Raw genomic sequence first — 23,782 nt, forward strand, 5'->3', positions numbered from 1 at the left:
GCACTTTTCAAATCCAAGTTACAAAGTGCTGTACAGCAGAAATAAATAGAGCTTCATACTTAAGAACCTCTGAACCTGCAGAGCTCTCAGCTCCAGCATCATAACAGCTGCTTAGAATCCCTCTGCAGGAGAAGCACCTAGGGGCCCTGATCATCTGGATCCACCTGGATCCATTAGGAAGTACTGAATCCCAGCTTCTCACCTTGGAAACACGTCCATGTTCTGGTGATCTCTGATGCTTGCGTCACATTCAACATGCTAATCTGTGGCACCGAACACCTGCGAAGGTGCTGCTACACCTGAGAGCGGACCTTTCAGTGATTTCAAATGACACATCAGATCAGAATTATGAACATAAAATAAAAGCAGAGTTTACTGCAAGTGGACTTGAAGCTAGATCTTTGAGGTGGAAGGCAAGAACACTAACCATTAGTCCACAGAGAACCCAAGGACACCACTCAGAAGTCCAGAGTGTTTATGTTGGAAAAAAAAAGCTTTCTTCCACAGCAGGACTTGAACCCAGAACACCTGTCCCAGAGGATATTCATTCCTTGGTGAAGCTGCTATAACAGGAACCAGTTGGTTTCTGTATACCAAGGCCAGCATTTTCTACCAATTATTGTTGGGTAAAATAGGTCTCAACCGCAATGGTACTTGTTTGTCTTCCATGGTTTAGAGAATGTAGAGCAGCCTCTGGTGAGATCACCAGGACAGAAGTCAGTTAGGACCAGTACATCAAAGGACAGATTTTGGAAACACTGAGCTGATTCAGCCAGAGGATGTTTAAGTGAACTTACTAAAACAGGGAGCAATTTCCTGTTTTGAATAGGTAGAGGCTTCCGTGGACACATTAAGCTGTAAAGGCACTGCTGGGATTTTAACCCAGGATCTCCTGTTTACAAGAGAGGCGCTTTCACCGACTAAGCCACAGCACCCGCCGCAGGCAACTACGCTAGCTGTTTCAGGTGTTCTGGTTTCGGAATCAAGTCTTAGGATTGCCACACTCTACTTGGTCACTCGTGTTTTTCTTGAAGCTGCGTAGAACGCACATGAGGTTATTCTGGTTTTTGTCCTTGGGAAGTGGCGTATGGCTATTAAAAACTCCACTTAGGCACCGCTGGGATTTGAACCCAGGATCTCCTGTTTACTAGACAGGCACTTTGACCAACTAAGCCACGGCGCCACACGCTTTGTGCATTTGAAAACCTTTCATGTGAATGTTTCAATGAAATCAAATGGGCTTGTTAACGTCTTGCAATCGTTTTTCAGTAAAATCAAATCAAAGAAAAACAGGCCTCCGGAGCCACAAGAGGAGAAAGGGATGAGCTGGGACTTGCGAGGTCAAGGGACAAAGTGGCACTAGTCCTGTTTGACAAGAGGGCCTTTGCAGTGGACCAACAAGTTCGATGAGCATGAACAGAGCTTGCACTTCAGACGCCTAAACAATGATCGTCCCTGGGTGGGCTCGAACCACCATCCTCTCGGTTAACAGCCGAGCGCGCTAGCCAATTGCGCCACAGAGACACTTGCCGGTGTCGGCATTCAAAACATCCCGTGTACTCGTCTTCCAGTCTCGGTTCCACGATGCGCAAACGCCGTGTCCTTTGACAGCAATTCACGTGTCCCCTTTATTGGGCCACATCTTACAATCAAATAGATATCTGTCTGGCCTACCTCTAAACACAAAGCATTTTCATTGTTCTGTAGAAGTGCATGCCGACCCATCGACGCAACAGGTTGTTTTCTGATCAAACACGTTTCTTTTTTAAACCAGGAACCAGACAGGAAGTCCGTCATCCAGAGTTTCCTCTCCAGACTGATGGAGGTGGATCTTGTGCAAGTTCCTCCCTCATACTGATCTTCTTCCTCTCTCTGGTTGTTGGTCTTCATCGGTACTGAAGATGGTCCGGTGGGGAAGGACGCCGACTGGAGACCCGGAGTTGTGGGTTCAAGCGTCGCCTCAGCCATCTGAGGTACGTGATAAAATGTGTCTGTGTGTGTGTTCAACAAAACAAAACTCAAAAACCGTTCCAACCGTCCGAAATCTCGTTGCGTTCATTTCCCGTCGTCAATTTCCGCATTTGTCCGACTTCAACACAACCGATCTTCAAGGGACCACGGGACAGCTAAGTAAGGTAAGACTAGCTAGCTGGCTTGATCAAAGCCAGCTAGCTCTCTCTCTTTGGACTTATTTTACTTTACCAAACAAGAAAGTAAGAAAGAAATGATACAGAACGTACAAGAGATTTCAATATAAAACAAGAATAGTTAAAGTCCTCATCTGAGTCTGGATGTGGATCCTGGTTTTGATCTTTGTACCATCGGTTTTTGTTTAGACATGTTCAGTTAAATGATGAAGTTCTTCTGGTTCATGTCAGGATTCAGATCCACGTTTTGTGATCTGAATATTGATTGATTCAAATCTTTGGACAAAAATAATAATAATGACAATAACTTTGTTTATAGCACTTTTCAAATCCAAGTTACAAAGTGCTGTACAGCAGAAACAAATAGAGCTTCATACTTAAGAAAATAAAAGTGAATCAACATCAATAACAGCAATACAACAAAGTCTATTAAAACACCATAGGATAAAAGTGAGACCTAAGAAAGTATTTAGAAGAGGCCCCTGAGTTTGCCTGTCTGAGAACTTCCACAGCTGACGGGCCTAGGGGAGAGATTATTAAAGGAGCCAGTTCCTGTCTGAAGGGGGTCACTGTGATCTCTACTGATTTTTTTAACTGAAGAAAGTTATTAGACTTGATGATTGACCCTCGGCCTGCCCAAATACCACCTTAAACATTTGATACCGCCTAAATGCCACCTTAAACCTTTGAAACCGTGTAAATACCCCCTAAAAAGCACTTCCTGTAAGGTGCTAGATAGTAGCAGGCTGAAAAAGTACTGCTGTAGTACTACTGTAGTACTCGTGTTGTGTTTTAGTAAACAGGGATAATGCTGCAGGTGGATTTCGGTGGAAAGATTCCTGAAACAACAGCAGACATGCTTTACTTGCTACAGTGCGCTGGTCTATTGTGGTTCTGCTGAAGGGAGACCGGACTAGTACCCATAATGAATGTCTTTCTTTCACAGCTCATGTTCAAAGCTGCAGTCTGTCTGGATTCAGAACCTCTGAACCTGCAGAGCTCTCAGCTCCAGCATCATAACAGCTGCTTAGAATCCCTCTGCAGGAGAAGCACCTAGGGGACCTGATCATCTGGATCCACCTGGATCCATCTGGAAGTACTGAATCCCAGCTTCTCACCTTGAAAAAAAAAGCTTTCTTCCACAGCAGGACTTGAACCCAGAACACCTGTCCCAGAGGATATTCATTCCTTGGTGAAGCTGCTATAACAGGAACCAGTTGGTTTCTGTATACCAATGCCAGCATTTTTTACCAATTATTGTTGGGTAAAATAGGTCTCAACCGCAATGGTACTTGTTTGTCTTCCATGGTTTAGAGAATGTAGAGCAGCCTCTGGTGAGATCACTAGGACAGAAGTTAGTTAGGACCAGTACATCAAAGGACAGATTTTGGAAACACTGAGCTGATTCAGTCAGAGGATGTTTAAGTGAACTTACTAAAACAGGGAGCAATTTCCTGTTTTGAATAGGTAGAGGCTTCCGTGGTCACATTAAGCTGTAAAGGCACTGCTGGGATTTGTTTATAGCACTTTTCAAATCCAAGTTACAAAGTGCTGTACAGCAGAAATAAATAGAGCTTCATACTTAAGAACCTCTGAACCTGCAGAGCTCTCAGCTCCAGCATCATAACAGCTGCTTAGAATCCCTCTGCAGGAGAAGCACCTAGGGGCCCTGATCATCTGGATCCACCTGGATCCATTAGGAAGTACTGAATCCCAGCTTCTCACCTTGGAAACACGTCCATGTTCTGGTGATCTCTGATGCTTGCGTCACATTCAACATGCTAATCTGTGGCACCGAACACCTGCGAAGGTGCTGCTACACCTGAGAGCGGACCTTTCAGTGATTTCAAATGACACATCAGATCAGAATTATGAACATAAAATAAAAGCAGAGTTTACTGCAAGTGGACTTGAAGCTAGATCTTTGAGGTGGAAGGCAAGAACACTAACCATTAGTCCACAGAGAACCCAAGGACACCACTCAGAAGTCCAGAGTGTTTATGTTGGAAAAAAAAAGCTTTCTTCCACAGCAGGACTTGAACCCAGAACACCTGTCCCAGAGGATATTCATTCCTTGGTGAAGCTGCTATAACAGGAACCAGTTGGTTTCTGTATACCAAGGCCAGCATTTTCTACCAATTATTGTTGGGTAAAATAGGTCTCAACCGCAATGGTACTTGTTTGTCTTCCATGGTTTAGAGAATGTAGAGCAGCCTCTGGTGAGATCACTAGGACAGAAGTTAGTTAGGACCAGTACATCAAAGGACAGATTTTGGAAACACTGAGCTGATTCAGTCAGAGGATGTTTAAGTGAACTTACTAAAACAGGGAGCAATTTCCTGTTTTGAATAGGTAGAGGCTTCCGTGGTCACATTAAGCTGTAAAGGCACTGCTGGGATTTGTTTATAGCACTTTTCAAATCCAAGTTACAAAGTGCTGTACAGCAGAAATAAATAGAGCTTCATACTTAAGAACCTCTGAACCTGCAGAGCTCTCAGCTCCAGCATCATAACAGCTGCTTAGAATCCCTCTGCAGGAGAAGCACCTAGGGGCCCTGATCATCTGGATCCACCTGGATCCATTAGGAAGTACTGAATCCCAGCTTCTCACCTTGGAAACACGTCCATGTTCTGGTGATCTCTGATGCTTGCGTCACATTCAACATGCTAATCTGTGGCACCGAACACCTGCGAAGGTGCTGCTACACCTGAGAGCGGACCTTTCAGTGATTTCAAATGACACATCAGATCAGAATTATGAACATAAAATAAAAGCAGAGTTTACTGCAAGTGGACTTGAAGCTAGATCTTTGAGGTGGAAGGCAAGAACACTAACCATTAGTCCACAGAGAACCCAAGGACACCACTCAGAAGTCCAGAGTGTTTATGTTGGAAAAAAAAAGCTTTCTTCCACAGCAGGACTTGAACCCAGAACACCTGTCCCAGAGGATATTCATTCCTTGGTGAAGCTGCTATAACAGGAACCAGTTGGTTTCTGTATACCAAGGCCAGCATTTTCTACCAATTATTGTTGGGTAAAATAGGTCTCAACCGCAATGGTACTTGTTTGTCTTCCATGGTTTAGAGAATGTAGAGCAGCCTCTGGTGAGATCACCAGGACAGAAGTCAGTTAGGACCAGTACATCAAAGGACAGATTTTGGAAACACTGAGCTGATTCAGCCAGAGGATGTTTAAGTGAACTTACTAAAACAGGGAGCAATTTCCTGTTTTGAATAGGTAGAGGCTTCCGTGGACACATTAAGCTGTAAAGGCACTGCTGGGATTTTAACCCAGGATCTCCTGTTTACAAGAGAGGCGCTTTCACCGACTAAGCCACAGCACCCGCCGCAGGCAACTACGCTAGCTGTTTCAGGTGTTCTGGTTTCGGAATCAAGTCTTAGGATTGCCACACTCTACTTGGTCACTCGTGTTTTTCTTGAAGCTGCGTAGAACGCACATGAGGTTATTCTGGTTTTTGTCCTTGGGAAGTGGCGTATGGCTATTAAAAACTCCACTTAGGCACCGCTGGGATTTGAACCCAGGATCTCCTGTTTACTAGACAGGCACTTTGACCAACTAAGCCACGGCGCCACACGCTTTGTGCATTTGAAAACCTTTCATGTGAATGTTTCAATGAAATCAAATGGGCTTGTTAACGTCTTGCAATCGTTTTTCAGTAAAATCAAATCAAAGAAAAACAGGCCTCCGGAGCCACAAGAGGAGAAAGGGATGAGCTGGGACTTGCGAGGTCAAGGGACAAAGTGGCACTAGTCCTGTTTGACAAGAGGGCCTTTGCAGTGGACCAACAAGTTCGATGAGCATGAACAGAGCTTGCACTTCAGACGCCTAAACAATGATCGTCCCTGGGTGGGCTCGAACCACCATCCTCTCGGTTAACAGCCGAGCGCGCTAGCCAATTGCGCCACAGAGACACTTGCCGGTGTCGGCATTCAAAACATCCCGTGTACTCGTCTTCCAGTCTCGGTTCCACGATGCGCAAACGCCGTGTCCTTTGACAGCAATTCACGTGTCCCCTTTATTGGGCCACATCTTACAATCAAATAGATATCTGTCTGGCCTACCTCTAAACACAAAGCATTTTCATTGTTCTGTAGAAGTGCATGCCGACGCAACAGGTTGTTTTCTGATCAAACACGTTTCTTTTTTAAACCAGGAACCAGACAGGAAGTCCGTCATCCAGAGTTTCCTCTCCAGACTGATGGAGGTGGATCTTGTGCAAGTTCCTCCCTCATACTGATCTTCTTCCTCTCTCTGGTTGTTGGTCTTCATCGGTACTGAAGATGGTCCGGTGGGGAAGGACGCCGACTGGAGACCCGGAGTTGTGGGTTCAAGCGTCGCCTCAGCCATCTGAGGTACGTGATAAAATGTGTCTGTGTGTGTGTTCAACAAAACAAAACTCAAAAACCGTTCCAACCGTCCGAAATCTCGTTGCGTTCATTTCCCGTCGTCAATTTCCGCATTTGTCCGACTTCAACACAACCGATCTTCAAGGGACCACGGGACAGCTAAGTAAGGTAAGACTAGCTAGCTGGCTTGATCAAAGCCAGCTAGCTCTCTCTCTTTGGACTTATTTTACTTTACCAAACAAGAAAGTAAGAAAGAAATGATACAGAACGTACAAGAGATTTCAATATAAAACAAGAATAGTTAAAGTCCTCATCTGAGTCTGGATGTGGATCCTGGTTTTGATCTTTGTACCATCGGTTTTTGTTTAGACATGTTCAGTTAAATGATGAAGTTCTTCTGGTTCATGTCAGGATTCAGATCCACGTTTTGTGATCTGAATATTGATTGATTCAAATCTTTGGACAAAAATAATAATAATGACAATAACTTTGTTTATAGCACTTTTCAAATCCAAGTTACAAAGTGCTGTACAGCAGAAACAAATAGAGCTTCATACTTAAGAAAATAAAAGTGAATCAACATCAATAACAGCAATACAACAAAGTCTATTAAAACACCATAGGATAAAAGTGAGACCTAAGAAAGTATTTAGAAGAGGCCCCTGAGTTTGCCTGTCTGAGAACTTCCACAGCTGACGGGCCTAGGGGAGAGATTATTAAAGGAGCCAGTTCCTGTCTGAAGGGGGTCACTGTGATCTCTACTGATTTTTTTAACTGAAGAAAGTTATTAGACTTGATGATTGACCCTCGGCCTGCCCAAATACCACCTTAAACATTTGATACCGCCTAAATGCCACCTTAAACCTTTGAAACCGTGTAAATACCCCCTAAAAAGCACTTCCTGTAAGGTGCTAGATAGTAGCAGGCTGAAAAAGTACTGCTGTAGTACTACTGTAGTACTCGTGTTGTGTTTTAGTAAACAGGGATAATGCTGCAGGTGGATTTCGGTGGAAAGATTCCTGAAACAACAGCAGACATGCTTTACTTGCTACAGTGCGCTGGTCTATTGTGGTTCTGCTGAAGGGAGACCGGACTAGTACCCATAATGAATGTCTTTCTTTCACAGCTCATGTTCAAAGCTGCAGTCTGTCTGGATTCAGAACCTCTGAACCTGCAGAGCTCTCAGCTCCAGCATCATAACAGCTGCTTAGAATCCCTCTGCAGGAGAAGCACCTAGGGGACCTGATCATCTGGATCCACCTGGATCCATCTGGAAGTACTGAATCCCAGCTTCTCACCTTGAAAAAAAAGCTTTCTTCCACAGCAGGACTTGAACCCAGAACACCTGTCCCAGAGGATATTCATTCCTTGGTGAAGCTGCTATAACAGGAACCAGTTGGTTTCTGTATACCAATGCCAGCATTTTTTACCAATTATTGTTGGGTAAAATAGGTCTCAACCGCAATGGTACTTGTTTGTCTTCCATGGTTTAGAGAATGTAGAGCAGCCTCTGGTGAGATCACTAGGACAGAAGTTAGTTAGGACCAGTACATCAAAGGACAGATTTTGGAAACACTGAGCTGATTCAGTCAGAGGATGTTTAAGTGAACTTACTAAAACAGGGAGCAATTTCCTGTTTTGAATAGGTAGAGGCTTCCGTGGTCACATTAAGCTGTAAAGGCACTGCTGGGATTTGTTTATAGCACTTTTCAAATCCAAGTTACAAAGTGCTGTACAGCAGAAATAAATAGAGCTTCATACTTAAGAACCTCTGAACCTGCAGAGCTCTCAGCTCCAGCATCATAACAGCTGCTTAGAATCCCTCTGCAGGAGAAGCACCTAGGGGCCCTGATCATCTGGATCCACCTGGATCCATTAGGAAGTACTGAATCCCAGCTTCTCACCTTGGAAACACGTCCATGTTCTGGTGATCTCTGATGCTTGCGTCACATTCAACATGCTAATCTGTGGCACCGAACACCTGCGAAGGTGCTGCTACACCTGAGAGCGGACCTTTCAGTGATTTCAAATGACACATCAGATCAGAATTATGAACATAAAATAAAAGCAGAGTTTACTGCAAGTGGACTTGAAGCTAGATCTTTGAGGTGGAAGGCAAGAACACTAACCATTAGTCCACAGAGAACCCAAGGACACCACTCAGAAGTCCAGAGTGTTTATGTTGGAAAAAAAAAGCTTTCTTCCACAGCAGGACTTGAACCCAGAACACCTGTCCCAGAGGATATTCATTCCTTGGTGAAGCTGCTATAACAGGAACCAGTTGGTTTCTGTATACCAAGGCCAGCATTTTCTACCAATTATTGTTGGGTAAAATAGGTCTCAACCGCAATGGTACTTGTTTGTCTTCCATGGTTTAGAGAATGTAGAGCAGCCTCTGGTGAGATCACCAGGACAGAAGTCAGTTAGGACCAGTACATCAAAGGACAGATTTTGGAAACACTGAGCTGATTCAGCCAGAGGATGTTTAAGTGAACTTACTAAAACAGGGAGCAATTTCCTGTTTTGAATAGGTAGAGGCTTCCGTGGACACATTAAGCTGTAAAGGCACTGCTGGGATTTTAACCCAGGATCTCCTGTTTACAAGAGAGGCGCTTTCACCGACTAAGCCACAGCACCCGCCGCAGGCAACTACGCTAGCTGTTTCAGGTGTTCTGGTTTCGGAATCAAGTCTTAGGATTGCCACACTCTACTTGGTCACTCGTGTTTTTCTTGAAGCTGCGTAGAACGCACATGAGGTTATTCTGGTTTTTGTCCTTGGGAAGTGGCGTATGGCTATTAAAAACTCCACTTAGGCACCGCTGGGATTTGAACCCAGGATCTCCTGTTTACTAGACAGGCACTTTGACCAACTAAGCCACGGCGCCACACGCTTTGTGCATTTGAAAACCTTTCATGTGAATGTTTCAATGAAATCAAATGGGCTTGTTAACGTCTTGCAATCGTTTTTCAGTAAATCAAATCAAAGAAAAACAGGCCTCCGGAGCCACAAGAGGAGAAAGGGATGAGCTGGGACTTGCGAGGTCAAGGGACAAAGTGGCACTAGTCCTGTTTGACAAGAGGGCCTTTGCAGTGGACCAACAAGTTCGATGAGCATGAACAGAGCTTGCACTTCAGACGCCTAAACAATGATCGTCCCTGGGTGGGCTCGAACCACCATCCTCTCGGTTAACAGCCGAGCGCGCTAGCCAATTGCGCCACAGAGACACTTGCCGGTGTCGGCATTCAAAACATCCCGTGTACTCGTCTTCCAGTCTCGGTTCCACGATGCGCAAACGCCGTGTCCTTTGACAGCAATTCACGTGTCCCCTTTATTGGGCCACATCTTACAATCAAATAGATATCTGTCTGGCCTACCTCTAAACACAAAGCATTTTCATTGTTCTGTAGAAGTGCATGCCGACCCATCGACGCAACAGGTTGTTTTCTGATCAAACACGTTTCTTTTTTAAACCAGGAACCAGACAGGAAGTCCGTCATCCAGAGTTTCCTCTCCAGACTGATGGAGGTGGATCTTGTGCAAGTTCCTCCCTCATACTGATCTTCTTCCTCTCTCTGGTTGTTGGTCTTCATCGGTACTGAAGATGGTCCGGTGGGAAGGACGCCGACTGGAGACCCGGAGTTGTGGGTTCAAGCGTCGCCTCAGCCATCTGAGGTACGTGATAAAATGTGTCTGTGTGTGTGTTCAACAAAACAAAACTCAAAAACCGTTCCAACCGTCCGAAATCTCGTTGCGTTCATTTCCCGTCGTCAATTTCCGCATTTGTCCGACTTCAACACAACCGATCTTCAAGGGACCACGGGACAGCTAAGTAAGGTAAGACTAGCTAGCTGGCTTGATCAAAGCCAGCTAGCTCTCTCTCTTTGGACTTATTTTACTTTACCAAACAAGAAAGTAAGAAAGAAATGATACAGAACGTACAAGAGATTTCAATATAAAACAAGAATAGTTAAAGTCCTCATCTGAGTCTGGATGTGGATCCTGGTTTTGATCTTTGTACCATCGGTTTTTGTTTAGACATGTTCAGTTAAATGATGAAGTTCTTCTGGTTCATGTCAGGATTCAGATCCACGTTTTGTGATCTGAATATTGATTGATTCAAATCTTTGGACAAAAATAATAATAATGACAATAACTTTGTTTATAGCACTTTTCAAATCCAAGTTACAAAGTGCTGTACAGCAGAAACAAATAGAGCTTCATACTTAAGAAATGATCCACCTGGATCCATCTGGAAGTACTGAATCCCAGCTTCTCACCTTGAAAAAAAAAGCTTTCTTCCACAGCAGGACTTGAACCCAGAACACCTGTCCCAGAGGATATTCATTCCTTGGTGAAGCTGCTATAACAGGAACCAGTTGGTTTCTGTATACCAATGCCAGCATTTTTTACCAATTATTGTTGGGTAAAATAGGTCTCAACCGCAATGGTACTTGTTTGTCTTCCATGGTTTAGAGAATGTAGAGCAGCCTCTGGTGAGATCACTAGGACAGAAGTTAGTTAGGACCAGTACATCAAAGGACAGATTTTGGAAACACTGAGCTGATTCAGTCAGAGGATGTTTAAGTGAACTTACTAAAACAGGGAGCAATTTCCTGTTTTGAATAGGTAGAGGCTTCCGTGGTCACATTAAGCTGTAAAGGCACTGCTGGGATTTGTTTATAGCACTTTTCAAATCCAAGTTACAAAGTGCTGTACAGCAGAAATAAATAGAGCTTCATACTTAAGAACCTCTGAACCTGCAGAGCTCTCAGCTCCAGCATCATAACAGCTGCTTAGAATCCCTCTGCAGGAGAAGCACCTAGGGGCCCTGATCATCTGGATCCACCTGGATCCATTAGGAAGTACTGAATCCCAGCTTCTCACCTTGGAAACACGTCCATGTTCTGGTGATCTCTGATGCTTGCGTCACATTCAACATGCTAATCTGTGGCACCGAACACCTGCGAAGGTGCTGCTACACCTGAGAGCGGACCTTTCAGTGATTTCAAATGACACATCAGATCAGAATTATGAACATAAAATAAAAGCAGAGTTTACTGCAAGTGGACTTGAAGCTAGATCTTTGAGGTGGAAGGCAAGAACACTAACCATTAGTCCACAGAGAACCCAAGGACACCACTCAGAAGTCCAGAGTGTTTATGTTGGAAAAAAAAAGCTTTCTTCCACAGCAGGACTTGAACCCAGAACACCTGTCCCAGAGGATATTCATTCCTTGGTGAAGCTGCTATAACAGGAACCAGTTGGTTTCTGTATACCAAGGCCAGCCTTTTCTACCAATTATTGTTGGGTAAAATAGGTCTCAACCGCAATGGTACTTGTTTGTCTTCCATGGTTTAGAGAATGTAGAGCAGCCTCTGGTGAGATCACCAGGACAGAAGTCAGTTAGGACCAGTACATCAAAGGACAGATTTTGGAAACACTGAGCTGATTCAGCCAGAGGATGTTTAAGTGAACTTACTAAAACAGGGAGCAATTTCCTGTTTTGAATAGGTAGAGGCTTCCGTGGACACATTAAGCTGTAAAGGCACTGCTGGGATTTTAACCCAGGATCTCCTGTTTACAACATCTTACAATCAAATAGATATCTGTCCGGCCTACCTCTAAACACAAAGCATTTTCATTGTTCTGTAGAAGTGCATGCCGACCCATCGACGCAACAGGTTGTTTTCTGATCAAACACGTTTCTTTTTTAAACCAGGAACCAGACAGGAAGTCCGTCATCCAGAGTTTCCTCTCCAGACTGATGGAGGTGGATCTTGTGCAAGTTCCTCCCTCATACTGATCTTCTTCCTCTCTCTGGTTGTTGGTCTTCATCGGTACTGAAGATGGTCCGGTGGGGAAGGACGCCGACTGGAGACCCGGAGTTGTGGGTTCAAGCGTCGCCTCAGCCATCTGAGGTACGTGATAAAATGTGTCTGTGTGTGTGTTCAACAAAACAAAACTCAAAAACCGTTCGAACCGTCCGAAATTTCGTTGCGTTCATTTCCCGTCGTCAATTTCCGCATTTGTCCGACTTCAACACAACCGATCTTCAAGGGACCACGGGACAGCTAAGTAAGGTAAGGCTAGCTAGCTGGCTTGATCAAAGCCAGCTAGCTCTCTCTCTTTGGACTTATTTTACTTTACCAAACAAGAAAGTAAGAAAGAAATGATCCACCTGGATCCATCTGGAAGTACTGAATCCCAGCTTCTCACCTTGAAAAAAAAGCTTTCTTCCACAGCAGGACTTGAACCCAGAACACCTGTCCCAGAGGATATTCATTCCTTGGTGAAGCTGCTATAACAGGAACCAGTTGGTTTCTGTATACCAATGCCAGCATTTTTTACCAATTATTGTTGGGTAAAATAGGTCTCAACCGCAATGGTACTTGTTTGTCTTCCATGGTTTAGAGAATGTAGAGCAGCCTCTGGTGAGATCACTAGGACAGAAGTTAGTTAGGACCAGTACATCAAAGGACAGATTTTGGAAACACTGAGCTGATTCAGTCAGAGGATGTTTAAGTGAACTTACTAAAACAGGGAGCAATTTCCTGTTTTGAATAGGTAGAGGCTTCCGTGGTCACATTAAGCTGTAAAGGCACTGCTGGGATTTGTTTATAGCACTTTTCAAATCCAAGTTACAAAGTGCTGTACAGCAGAAATAAATAGAGCTTCATACTTAAGAACCTCTGAACCTGCAGAGCTCTCAGCTCCAGCATCATAACAGCTGCTTAGAATCCCTCTGCAGGAGAAGCACCTAGGGGCCCTGATCATCTGGATCCACCTGGATCCATTAGGAAGTACTGAATCCCAGCTTCTCACCTTGGAAACACATCCATGTTCTGGTGATCTCTGATGCTTGCGTCACCTTCAACATGCTAATCTGTGGCACCGAACAACTGCGAAGGTGCTGCTACACCTGAGAGCGGACCTTTCAGTGATTTCAAATGACACATCAGATCAGAATTATGAACATAAAATAAAAGCAGAGTTTACTGCAAGTGGACTTGAAGCTAGATCTTTGAGGTGGAAGGCAAGAACACTAACCATTAGTCCACAGAGAACCCAAGGACACCACTCAGAAGTCCAGAGTGTTTATGTTGGAAAAAAAAAGCTTTCTTCCACAGCAGGACTTGAACCCAGAACACCTGTCCCAGAGGATATTCATTCCTTGGTGAAGCTGCTATAACAGGAACCAGTTGGTTTCTGTATACCAAGGCCAGCATTTTCTACCAATTATTGTTGGGTAAAATAGGTCTCAACCGCAATGGTACTTGTTTGTCTTCCATGGTTTAGAGAATGTAGAGCAGCCTCTGGTGAGATCACCAGGACAGAAGTCAGTTAGGACCAGTACATCAAAGGACAGATTTTGGAAACACTGAGCTGATTCAGCCAGAGGATGTTTAAGTGAACTTACTAAAACAGGGAGCAATTTCCTGTTTTGAATAGGTAGAGGCTTCCGTGGACACATTAAGCTGTAAAGGCACTGCTGGGATTTTAACCCAGGATCTCCTGTTTACAAGAGAGGCGCTTTCACCGACTAAGCCACAGCACCCGCCGCAGGCAACTACGCTAGCTGTTTCAGGTGTTCTGGTTTCGGAATCAAGTCTTAGGATTGCCACACTCTACTTGGTCACTCGTGTTTTCTTGAAGCTGCGTAGAACGCACATGAGGTTATTCTGGTTTTTGTCCTTGGGAAGTGGCGTATCGCTATTAAAAACTCCACTTAGGCACCGCTGGGATTTGAACCCAGGATCTCCTGTTTACTAGACAGGCACTTTGACCAACTAAGCCACGGCGCCACACGCTTTGTGCATTTGAAAACCTTTCATGTGAATGTTTCAATGAAATCAAATGGGCTTGTTAACGTCTTGCAATCGTTTTTCAGTAAAATCAAATCAAAGAAAAACAGGCCTCTGGAGCCACAAGAGGAGAAAGGGATGAGCTGGGACTTGCGAGGTCAAGGGACAAAGTGGCACTAGTCCTGTTTGACAAGAGGGCCTTTGCAGTGGACCAACAAGTTCGATGAGCATGAACAGAGCTTGCACTTCAGACGCCTAAACAATGATCGTCCCTGGGTGGGCTCAAACCACCATCCTCTCGGTTAACAGCCGAGCGCGCTAGCCAATTGCGCCACAGAGACACTTGCCTGTGTCGGCATTCAAAACATCCCGTGTACTCGTCTTCCAGTCTCGGTTCCACGATGCGCAAACGCCGTGTCCTTTGACAGCAATTCACGTGTCCCCTTTATTGGGCCACATCTTACAATCAAATAGATATCTGTCCGGCCTACCTCTAAACACAAAGCATTTTCATTGTTCTGTAGAAGTGCATGCCGACCCATCGACGCAACAGGTTGTTTTCTGATCAAACACGTTTCTTTTTTAAACCAGGAACCAGACAGGAAGTCCGTCATCCAGAGTTTCCTCTCCAGACTGATGGAGGTGGATCTTGTGCAAGTTCCTCCCTCATACTGATCTTCTTCCTCTCTCTGGTTGTTGGTCTTCATCGGTACTGAAGATGGTCCGGTGGGGAAGGACGCCGACTGGAGACCCGGAGTTGTGGGTTCAAGCGTCGCCTCAGCCATCTGAGGTACGTGATAAAATGTGTCTGTGTGTGTGTTCAACAAAACAAAACTCAAAAACCGTTCGAACCGTCCGAAATTTCGTTGCGTTCATTTCCCGTCGTCAATTTCCGCATTTGTCCGACTTCAACACAACCGATCTTCAAGGGACCACGGGACAGCTAAGTAAGGTAAGGCTAGCTAGCTGGCTTGATCAAAGCCAGCTAGCTCTCTCTCTTTGGACTTATTTTACTTTACCAAACAAGAAAGTAAGAAAGAAATGATCCACCTGGATCCATCTGGAAGTACTGAATCCCAGCTTCTCACCTTGAAAAAAAAAGCTTTCTTCCACAGCAGGACTTGAACCCAGAACACCTGTCCCAGAGGATATTCATTCCTTGGTGAAGCTGCTATAACAGGAACCAGTTGGTTTCTGTATACCAAGGCCAGCATTTTCTACCAATTATTGTTGGGTAAAATAGGTCTCAACCGCAATGGTACTTGTTTGTCTTCCATGGTTTAGAGAATGTAGAGCAGCCTCTGGTGAGATCACCAGGACAGAAGTCAGTTAGGACCAGTACATCAAAGGACAGATTTTGGAAACACTGAGCTGATTCAGCCAGAGGATGTTTAAGTGAACTTACTAAAACAGGGAGCAATTTCCTGTTTTGAATAGGTAGAGGCTTCCGTGGACACATTAAGCTGTAAAGGCACTGCTGGGATTTGTTTATAGCACTTTTCAAATCCAAGTTACAAAGTGCTGTACAGCAGAAATAAATAGAGCTTCATACTTAAGAACCTCTGAACCTGCAGAGCTCTCAGCTCCAGCATCATAACAGCTGCTTAGAATCCCTCTGCAGGAGAAGCACCTAGGGGCCCTGATCATCTGGATCCACCTGGATCCATTAGGAAGTACTGAATCCCAGCTTCTCACCTTGGAAACACGTCCATGTTCTGGTGATCTCTGATGCTTGCGTCACATTCAACATGCTAATCTGTGGCACCGAACACCTGCGAAGGTGCTGCTACACCTGAGAGCGGACCTTTCAGTGATTTCAAATGACACATCAGATCAGAATTATGAACATAAAATAAAAGCAGAGTTTACTGCAAGTGGACTTGAAGCTAGATCTTTGAGGTGGAAGGCAAGAACACTAACCATTAGTCCACAGAGAACCCAAGGACACCACTCAGAAGTCCAGAGTGTTTATGTTGGAAAAAAAAAGCTTTCTTCCACAGCAGGACTTGAACCCAGAACACCTGTCCCAGAGGATATTCATTCCTTGGTGAAGCTGCTATAACAGGAACCAGTTGGTTTCTGTATACCAAGGCCAGCATTTTCTACCAATTATTGTTGGGTAAAATAGGTCTCAACCGCAATGGTACTTGTTTGTCTTCCATGGTTTAGAGAATGTAGAGCAGCCTCTGGTGAGATCACCAGGACAGAAGTCAGTTAGGACCAGTACATCAAAGGACAGATTTTGGAAACACTGAGCTGATTCAGCCAGAGGATGTTTAAGTGAACTTACTAAAACAGGGAGCAATTTCTGTTTTGAATAGGTAGAGGCTTCCGTGGACACATTAAGCTGTAAAGGCACTGCTGGGATTTTAACCCAGGATCTCCTGTTTACAAGAGAGGCGCTTTCACCGACTAAGCCACAGCACCCGCCGCAGGCAACTACGCTAGCTGTTTCAGGTGTTCTGGTTTCGGAATCAAGTCTTAGGATTGCCACACTCTACTTGGTCACTCGTGTTTTTCTTGAAGCTGCGTAGAACGCACATGAGGTTATTCTGGTTTTTGTCCTTGGGAAGTGGCGTATCGCTATTAAAAACTCCACTTAGGCACCGCTGGGATTTGAACCCAGGATCTCCTGTTTACAAGACAGGCACTTTGACCAACTAAGCCACGGCGCCACACGCTTTGTGCATTTGAAAGCCTTTCATGTGAATGTTTCAATGAAATCAAATGGGCTTGTTAACGTCTTGCAATCGTTTTCAGTAAAATCAAATCAAAGAAAAAGGCCTCCGGAGCCACAAGAGGAGAAAGGGATGAGCTGGGACTTGCGAGGTCAAGGGACAAAGTGGCACTAGTCCTGTTTGACAAGAGGGCCTTTGCAGTGGACCAACAAGTTCGATGAGCATGAACAGAGCTTGCACTTCAGACGCCTAAACAATGATCGTCCCTGGGTGGGCTCGAACCACCATCCTCTCGGTTAACAGCCGAGCGCGCTAGCCAATTGCGCCACAGAGACACTTGCCTGTGTCGGCATTCAAAACATCCCGTGTACTCGTCTTCCAGTCTCGGTTCCACGATGCGCAAACGCCGTGTCCTTTGACAGCAATTCACGTGTCCCCTTTATTGGGCCACATCTTACAATCAAATAGATATCTGTCCGGCCTACCTCTAAACACAAAGCATTTTCATTGTTGTAGAAGTGCATGCCGACCCATTGACGCAACAGGTTGTTTTCTGATCAAACACGTTTCTTTTTTAAACCAGGAACCAGACAGGAAGTCCGTCATCCAGAGTTTCCTCTCCAGACTGATGGAGGTGGATCTTGTGCAAGTTCCTCCCTCATACTGATCTTCTTCCTCTCTCTGGTTGTTGGTCTTCATCGGTACTGAAGATGGTCCGGTGGGGAAGGACGCCGACTGGAGACCCGGAGTTGTGGGTTCAAGCGTCGCCTCAGCCATCTGAGGTACGTGATAAAATGTGTCTGTGTGTGTTTCAACAAAACAAAACTCAAAAACCGTTCGAACCGTCCGAAATTTCGTTGCGTTCATTTCCCGTCGTCAATTTCCGCATTTGTCCGACTTCAACACAACCGATCTTCAAGGGACCACGGGACAGCTAAGTAAGGTAAGGCTAGCTAGCTGGCTTGATCAAAGCCAGCTAGCTCTCTCTCTTTGGACTTATTTTACTTTCCAAACAAGAAAGTAAGAAAGAAATGATCCACCTGGATCCATCTGGAAGTACTGAATCCCAGCTTCTCACCTTGAAAAAAAAAGCTTTCTTCCACAGCAGGACTTGAACCCAGAACACCTGTCCCAGAGGATATTCATTCCTTGGTGAAGCTGCTATAACAGGAACCAGTTGGTTTCTGTATACCAAGCCAGCATTTTTACCAATTATTGTTGGGTAAAATAGGTCTCAACCGCAATGGTACTTGTTTGTCTTCCATGGTTTAGAGAATGTAGAGCAGCCTCTGGTGAGATCACTAGGACAGAAGTCAGTTAGGACCAGTACATCAAAGGACAGATTTTGGAAACACTGAGCTGATTCAGTCAGAGTGTTTAAGTGAACTTACTAAAACAGGGAGCAATTTCCTGTTTTGAATAGGTAGAGGCTTCCGTGGACATTAAGCTGTAAAGGCACTGCTGGGATTTGTTTATAGCACTTTTCAAATCCAAGTTACAAAGTGCTGTACAGCAGAAATAAATAGAGCTTCATACTTAAGAACCTCTGAACCTGCAGAGCTCTCAGCTCCAGCATCATAACAGCTGCTTAGAATCCCTGCAGGAGAAGCACCTAGGGGCCCTGATCATCTGGATCCACCTGGATCCATTAGGAAGTACTGAATCCCAGCTTCTCACCTTGGAAACACGTCCATGTTCTGGTGATCTCTGATGCTTGCGTCACATTCAACATGCTAATCTGTGGCACCGAACACCTGCGAAGGTGCTGCTACACCTGAGAGCGGACCTTTCAGTGATTTCAATGACACATCAGATCAGAATTATGAACATAAATAAAAGCAGAGTTTACTGCAAGTGGACTTGAAGCTAGATCTTTGAGGTGGAAGGCAAGAACACTAACCATTAGTCCACAGAGAACCCAAGGACACCACTCAGAAGTCCAGTGTTTATGTTGGAAAAAAAAAGCTTTCTTCCAGCAGGACTTGAACCCAGAACACCTGTCCCAGAGGATATTCATTCCTTGGTGAAGCTGCTATAACAGGAACCAGTTGGTTTCTGTATACCAAGGCCAGCATTTTCTACCAATTATTGTTGGGTAAAATAGGTCTCAACCGCAATGGTACTTGTTTGTCTTCCATGGTTTAGAGAATGTAGAGCAGCCTCTGGTGAGATCACCAGGACAGAAGTCAGTTAGGACCAGTACATCAAAGGACAGATTTTGGAAACACTGAGCTGATTCAGCCAGAGGATGTTTAAGTGAACTTACTAAAACAGGGAGCAATTTCCTGTTTTGAATAGGTAGAGGCTTCCGTGGACACATTAAGCTGTAAAGGCACTGCTGGGATTTTAACCCAGGATCTCCTGTTTACAAGAGAGGCGCTTTCACCGACTAAGCCACAGCACCCGCCGCAGGCAACTACGCTAGCTGTTTCAGGTGTTCTGGTTTCGGAATCAAGTCTTAGGATTGCCACACTCTACTTGGTCACTCGTGTTTTTCTTGAAGCTGCGTAGAACGCACATGAGGTTATTCTGGTTTTTGTCCTTGGGAAGTGGCGTATCGCTATTAAAAACTCCACTTAGGCACCGCTGGGATTTGAACCCAGGATCTCCTGTTTACTAGACAGGCACTTTGACCAACTAAGCCACGGCGCCACACGCTTTGTGCATTTGAAACCTTTCATGTGAATGTTTCAATGAAATCAAATGGGCTTGTTAACGTCTTGCAATCGTTTTTCAGTAAAATCAAATCAAAGAAAAACAGGCCTCCGGAGCCACAAGAGGAGAAAGGGATGAGCTGGGACTTGCGAGGTCAAGGGACAAAGTGGCACTAGTCCTGTTTGACAAGAGGGCCTTTGCAGTGGACCAACAGTTCGATGAGCATGAACAGAGCTTGCACTTCAGACGCCTAAACAATGATCGTCCCTGGGTGGGCTCGAACCACCATCCTCTCGGTTAACAGCCGAGCGCGCTAGCCAATTGCGCCACAGAGACACTTGCCTGTCGGCATTCAAAACATCCCGTGTACTCGTCTTCCAGTCTCGGTTCCACGATGCGCAAACGCCGTGTCCTTTGACAGCAATTCACGTGTCCCCTTTATTGGGCCACATCTTACAATCAAATAGATATCTGTCTGGCCTACCTCTAAACACAAAGCATTTTCATTGTTCTGTAGAAGTGCATGCCGACCCATCGACGCAACAGGTTGTTTTCTGATCAAACACGTTTCTTTTTTAAACCAGGAACCAGACAGGAAGTCCGTCATCCAGAGTTTCCTCTCCAGACTGATGGAGGTGGATCTTGTGCAAGTTCCTCCCTCATACTGATCTTCTTCCTCTCTCTGGTTGTGGTCTTCATCGGTACTGAAGATGGTCCGGTGGGGAAGGACGCCGACTGGAGACCCGGAGTTGTGGGTTCAAGCGTCGCCTCAGCCATCTGAGGTACGTGATAAAATGTGTCTGTGTGTGTGTTCAACAAAACAAAACTCAAAAACCGTTCCAACCCTCCGAAATTCGTTGCGTTCATTTCCCGTCGTCAATTTCCGCATTTGTCCGACTTCAACACAACCGATCTTCAAGGGACCACGGGACAGCTAAGTAAGGTAAGACTAGCTAGCTGGCTTGATCAAAGCCAGCTAGCTCTCTCTCTTTGGACTTATTTTACTTTACCAAACAAGAAAGTAAGAAAGAAATGATACAGAACGTACAAGAGATTTCAATATAAAACAAGAATAGTTAAAGTCCTCATCTGAGTCTGGATGTGGATCCTGGTTTTGATCTTTGTACCATCGGTTTTTGTTTAGACATGTTCAGTTAAATGATGAAGTTCTTCTGGTTCATGTCAGGATTCAGATCCACGTTTTGTGATCTGAATATGATTGATTCAAATCTTTGGACAAAAATAATAATAAAAATAACTTTGTTTATAGCACTTTTCAAATCCAAGTTACAAAGTGCTGTACAGCAGAAACAAATAGAGCTTCATACTTAAGAAAATAAAAGTGAATCAACATCAATAACAGCAATACAACAAGTCTATTAAAAACATAGGATAAAAGTGAGACCTAAGAAAGTATTTAGAAGAGGCCCCTGAGTTTGCCTGTCTGAGAACTTCCACAGCTGACGGGCCTAGGGGAGAGATTATTAAAGGAGCCAGTTCCTGTCTGAAGGGGGTCACTGTGATCTCTACTGATTTTTTAACTGAAGAAAGTTATTAGACTTGATGATTGACCCTCGGCCTGCCCAAATACCACCTTAAACATTTGATACCGCCTAAATGCCACCTTAAACCTTTGAACCGTGTAAATACCCCCTAAAAAGCACTTCCTGTAAGGTGCTAGATAGTAGCAGGCTGAAAAACTGCTGTAGTACTACTGTAGTACTCGTGTTGTGTTTTAGTAAACAGGGATAATGCTGCAGGTGGATTTCGGTGGAAAGATTCCTGAAACAACAGCAGACATGCTTTACTTGCTACAGTGCGCTGGTCTTGTGGTTCTGATGAAGGGAGACCGGACTAGTACCCATAATGAATGTCTTTCTTTCACAGCTCATGTTCAAAGCTGCAGTCTGTCTGGATTCAGAACCTCTGAACCTGCAGAGCTCTCAGCTCCAGCATCATAACAGCTGCTTAGAATCCCTCTGCAGGAGAAGCACCTAGGGGACCTGATCATCTGGATCCACCTGGATCCATCTGGAAGTACTGAATCCCAGCTTCTCACCTTGGAAACACGTCCTGTTCTGGTGATCTCTGATGCTTGCATCACATTCAACATGCTAATCTGTGCTAGTCAGAGGATGTTAAGTGAACTTACTAAAACAGGGAGCAATTTCCTGTTTTGAAGAGGTGTACTATTCAACTACAAGTTAGACTGATAAATTTTTACTAATTTTCAAATTATTGTATTTTGATTGTTAGATATTTTAGTAGTAGTAGTAGTAGTTCTTAAATCTCACATTGATTCTGATTTTTAAAAGTTTTTTTTAAATTAACCAATAATTTTTGTTTGTTTGTTTATTAATATATACACACACCACGTTTGTCTATTTATTTTATTGATTTTTAAATATATTCTAATAACACACACGTGTTACTGGTGTCATTTATTTTAATTTAGTTTATTTTAATTTTAATATACATTTTTTAACACACATATGATTACTTTTAATATATTACTTTTATTTTTAATATTTATTTTCACGGAATTTTTATATTTATATATTTTTTATTATTATTTTTTTTTTTTATTAACTCACACAACAACTTTCACTGTTCATTTCCAGTTTTAATAAAATGTATGAAAAAGAACAATGGCTGTGACGTAAACCAATCAGAGCCACTTTACTGCTGCCTCGTGACCAGCGACCAATAGGAAGCTTCGGTATGAGCGCGGATAAACGGATTTGTTGTTGTGTTGACTGGAAACACTGATACTGTGTGTTTACCGACAGGATCGTCTTGTTTTAAAATCTTAAAGTCGCCCGTCATGAGTCTGTCTCTAAGGTAAGCCAGTCCGTCTCAGCTGCTTTATTTATTATTTAGATAAAGCTCATTTTAATGCAGCAAAGCTAACGCTAGCTTATTCAGGTTAGCATGTTTCTGCTTCTTACTATTAGCTTTATGTTTGACAGCTAAAATGTCCGCAAATTTGTGACTAACTTTCTTTCTGCTTGTGTAGCTTAAGTGCATATTTCCTCGTGTCACGCCACAAAGTAACTGCGTGCACTGTTTTTGTTAAAGTGAATTTAACGCCTGTTAAATCGAGCTTTGTGTTAGTATTTACCTCCATTGAATAGTCTACAGGTGTTACGTTAAATTAAGAGACTCAAGAGATTATATGACTGATAGGTTTCACCCACAAAAACGTTATATCCCCCCGACAGACTATTTTTGTCATAAATTACTTTATTTAGACGCATAGGCACCCGTGCATGTCTGTCACTTAATGCACTACTTCTCCCAGAAAAATATTGCAATTAAAAAATAATATTTAGTTTGTTGCATCGAACAAAACAATAAAAAGCAGAGAACCAAAAAAAAACAGCCAAATCTGAGCATTTCCCTAAAGAACTACAAAAAAGGAGCACCCTCAACTAATATTTAGCACACCCTGTGGGAAAATAACTGCGATCAGTCACTTCCTGTAACCATCATTGAGTTTCTGACATCTTTGCACTGGAATTTTGGACCTCTCTTCTTTTGCCACCTGCGCAGGTCCTGGAGATTTGAAATCTCTCCACAGGAGCTCTATGGATTTAGATCTGTCCTCATTGCTGGCCACTTCAGATCTCTCCAGTATTTTGTCTTAAATCATTTTGGGTGCTTTTTGAAGTCTGCTTTGGTCATTGTCTTGCTATAAGACCTCTGACGGAGACCCGCTTTCTGACACTGGGTCCTACATTGCGCCCCAGAATTCTTTGGTAATCTTCAGATTTCATAATGCCATGCACACAATCAAGACATCCGGTGCCTGAAGCAGCAAACAACCCCAGAACATCAGTGAACCTCCACCACGGGTGACTGTACTGTGTTCCTTTCTTAAAGGCCTCATTTCATTTTCTGAAAACAGATCTGCTTTACTCAAACTCTGTTTGGTCTCATCTGTCCACTGGACATTCTCCCAGAAGGAATTTGGCTTCCTAAGTTATTTGTTTCTGTGTCATCAGCGGGCTCCACCTGTGTCTCCTACCATAGTGTCCCTTTTCATTCAGATAGTGGGAGCTGACACTGTTGTAGCCTGCTCTGCAGGTCAGCCAGAAATTGTTAGGAAGTTGATGGAGGTTTTTTTTATCCA

At 44.0% G+C, this 23,782-nt stretch overlaps 12 non-coding genes across 12 annotated transcripts; all 12 read right to left on the minus strand.

Moving 5' to 3' along the window:
• Nucleotides 1–1,109: 1,109 nt before the first annotated feature.
• trnat-agu lies at nucleotides 1,110–1,183 on the minus strand. Its single transcript has one exon. It is a non-coding gene; the product is annotated as a tRNA-Thr (tRNA).
• Nucleotides 1,184–1,450: 267 nt separating this feature from the next.
• trnan-guu lies at nucleotides 1,451–1,524 on the minus strand. The gene has a single exon. It is a non-coding gene; the product is annotated as a tRNA-Asn (tRNA).
• A 4,140-nt stretch (nucleotides 1,525–5,664) lies between these two features.
• trnat-agu lies at nucleotides 5,665–5,738 on the minus strand. The gene has a single exon. It is a non-coding gene; the product is annotated as a tRNA-Thr (tRNA).
• Nucleotides 5,739–6,005: 267 nt separating this feature from the next.
• Nucleotides 6,006–6,079, minus strand: trnan-guu. The gene has a single exon. It is a non-coding gene; the product is annotated as a tRNA-Asn (tRNA).
• Nucleotides 6,080–9,325: 3,246 nt separating this feature from the next.
• Nucleotides 9,326–9,399, minus strand: trnat-agu. The gene has a single exon. It is a non-coding gene; the product is annotated as a tRNA-Thr (tRNA).
• A 266-nt stretch (nucleotides 9,400–9,665) lies between these two features.
• Nucleotides 9,666–9,739, minus strand: trnan-guu. Its single transcript has one exon. It is a non-coding gene; the product is annotated as a tRNA-Asn (tRNA).
• A 4,504-nt stretch (nucleotides 9,740–14,243) lies between these two features.
• Nucleotides 14,244–14,317, minus strand: trnat-agu. The gene has a single exon. It is a non-coding gene; the product is annotated as a tRNA-Thr (tRNA).
• A 267-nt stretch (nucleotides 14,318–14,584) lies between these two features.
• On the minus strand, nucleotides 14,585–14,658 carry trnan-guu. Its single transcript has one exon. It is a non-coding gene; the product is annotated as a tRNA-Asn (tRNA).
• A 2,260-nt stretch (nucleotides 14,659–16,918) lies between these two features.
• Nucleotides 16,919–16,992, minus strand: trnat-ugu. Its single transcript has one exon. It is a non-coding gene; the product is annotated as a tRNA-Thr (tRNA).
• Nucleotides 16,993–17,256: 264 nt separating this feature from the next.
• On the minus strand, nucleotides 17,257–17,330 carry trnan-guu. The gene has a single exon. It is a non-coding gene; the product is annotated as a tRNA-Asn (tRNA).
• A 2,243-nt stretch (nucleotides 17,331–19,573) lies between these two features.
• On the minus strand, nucleotides 19,574–19,647 carry trnat-agu. Its single transcript has one exon. It is a non-coding gene; the product is annotated as a tRNA-Thr (tRNA).
• A 265-nt stretch (nucleotides 19,648–19,912) lies between these two features.
• trnan-guu lies at nucleotides 19,913–19,986 on the minus strand. The gene has a single exon. It is a non-coding gene; the product is annotated as a tRNA-Asn (tRNA).
• Nucleotides 19,987–23,782: the final 3,796 nt, after the last annotated feature.

The sequence above is a fragment of the Micropterus salmoides genome, unplaced genomic scaffold (genome assembly GCF_014851395.1).
Source record: "Micropterus salmoides isolate LMB-PRFRI ecotype aquatic unplaced genomic scaffold, ASM1485139v1 Ms_hic_scaffold_811, whole genome shotgun sequence".
Taxonomy (NCBI): domain Eukaryota; kingdom Metazoa; phylum Chordata; class Actinopteri; order Centrarchiformes; family Centrarchidae; genus Micropterus; species Micropterus salmoides.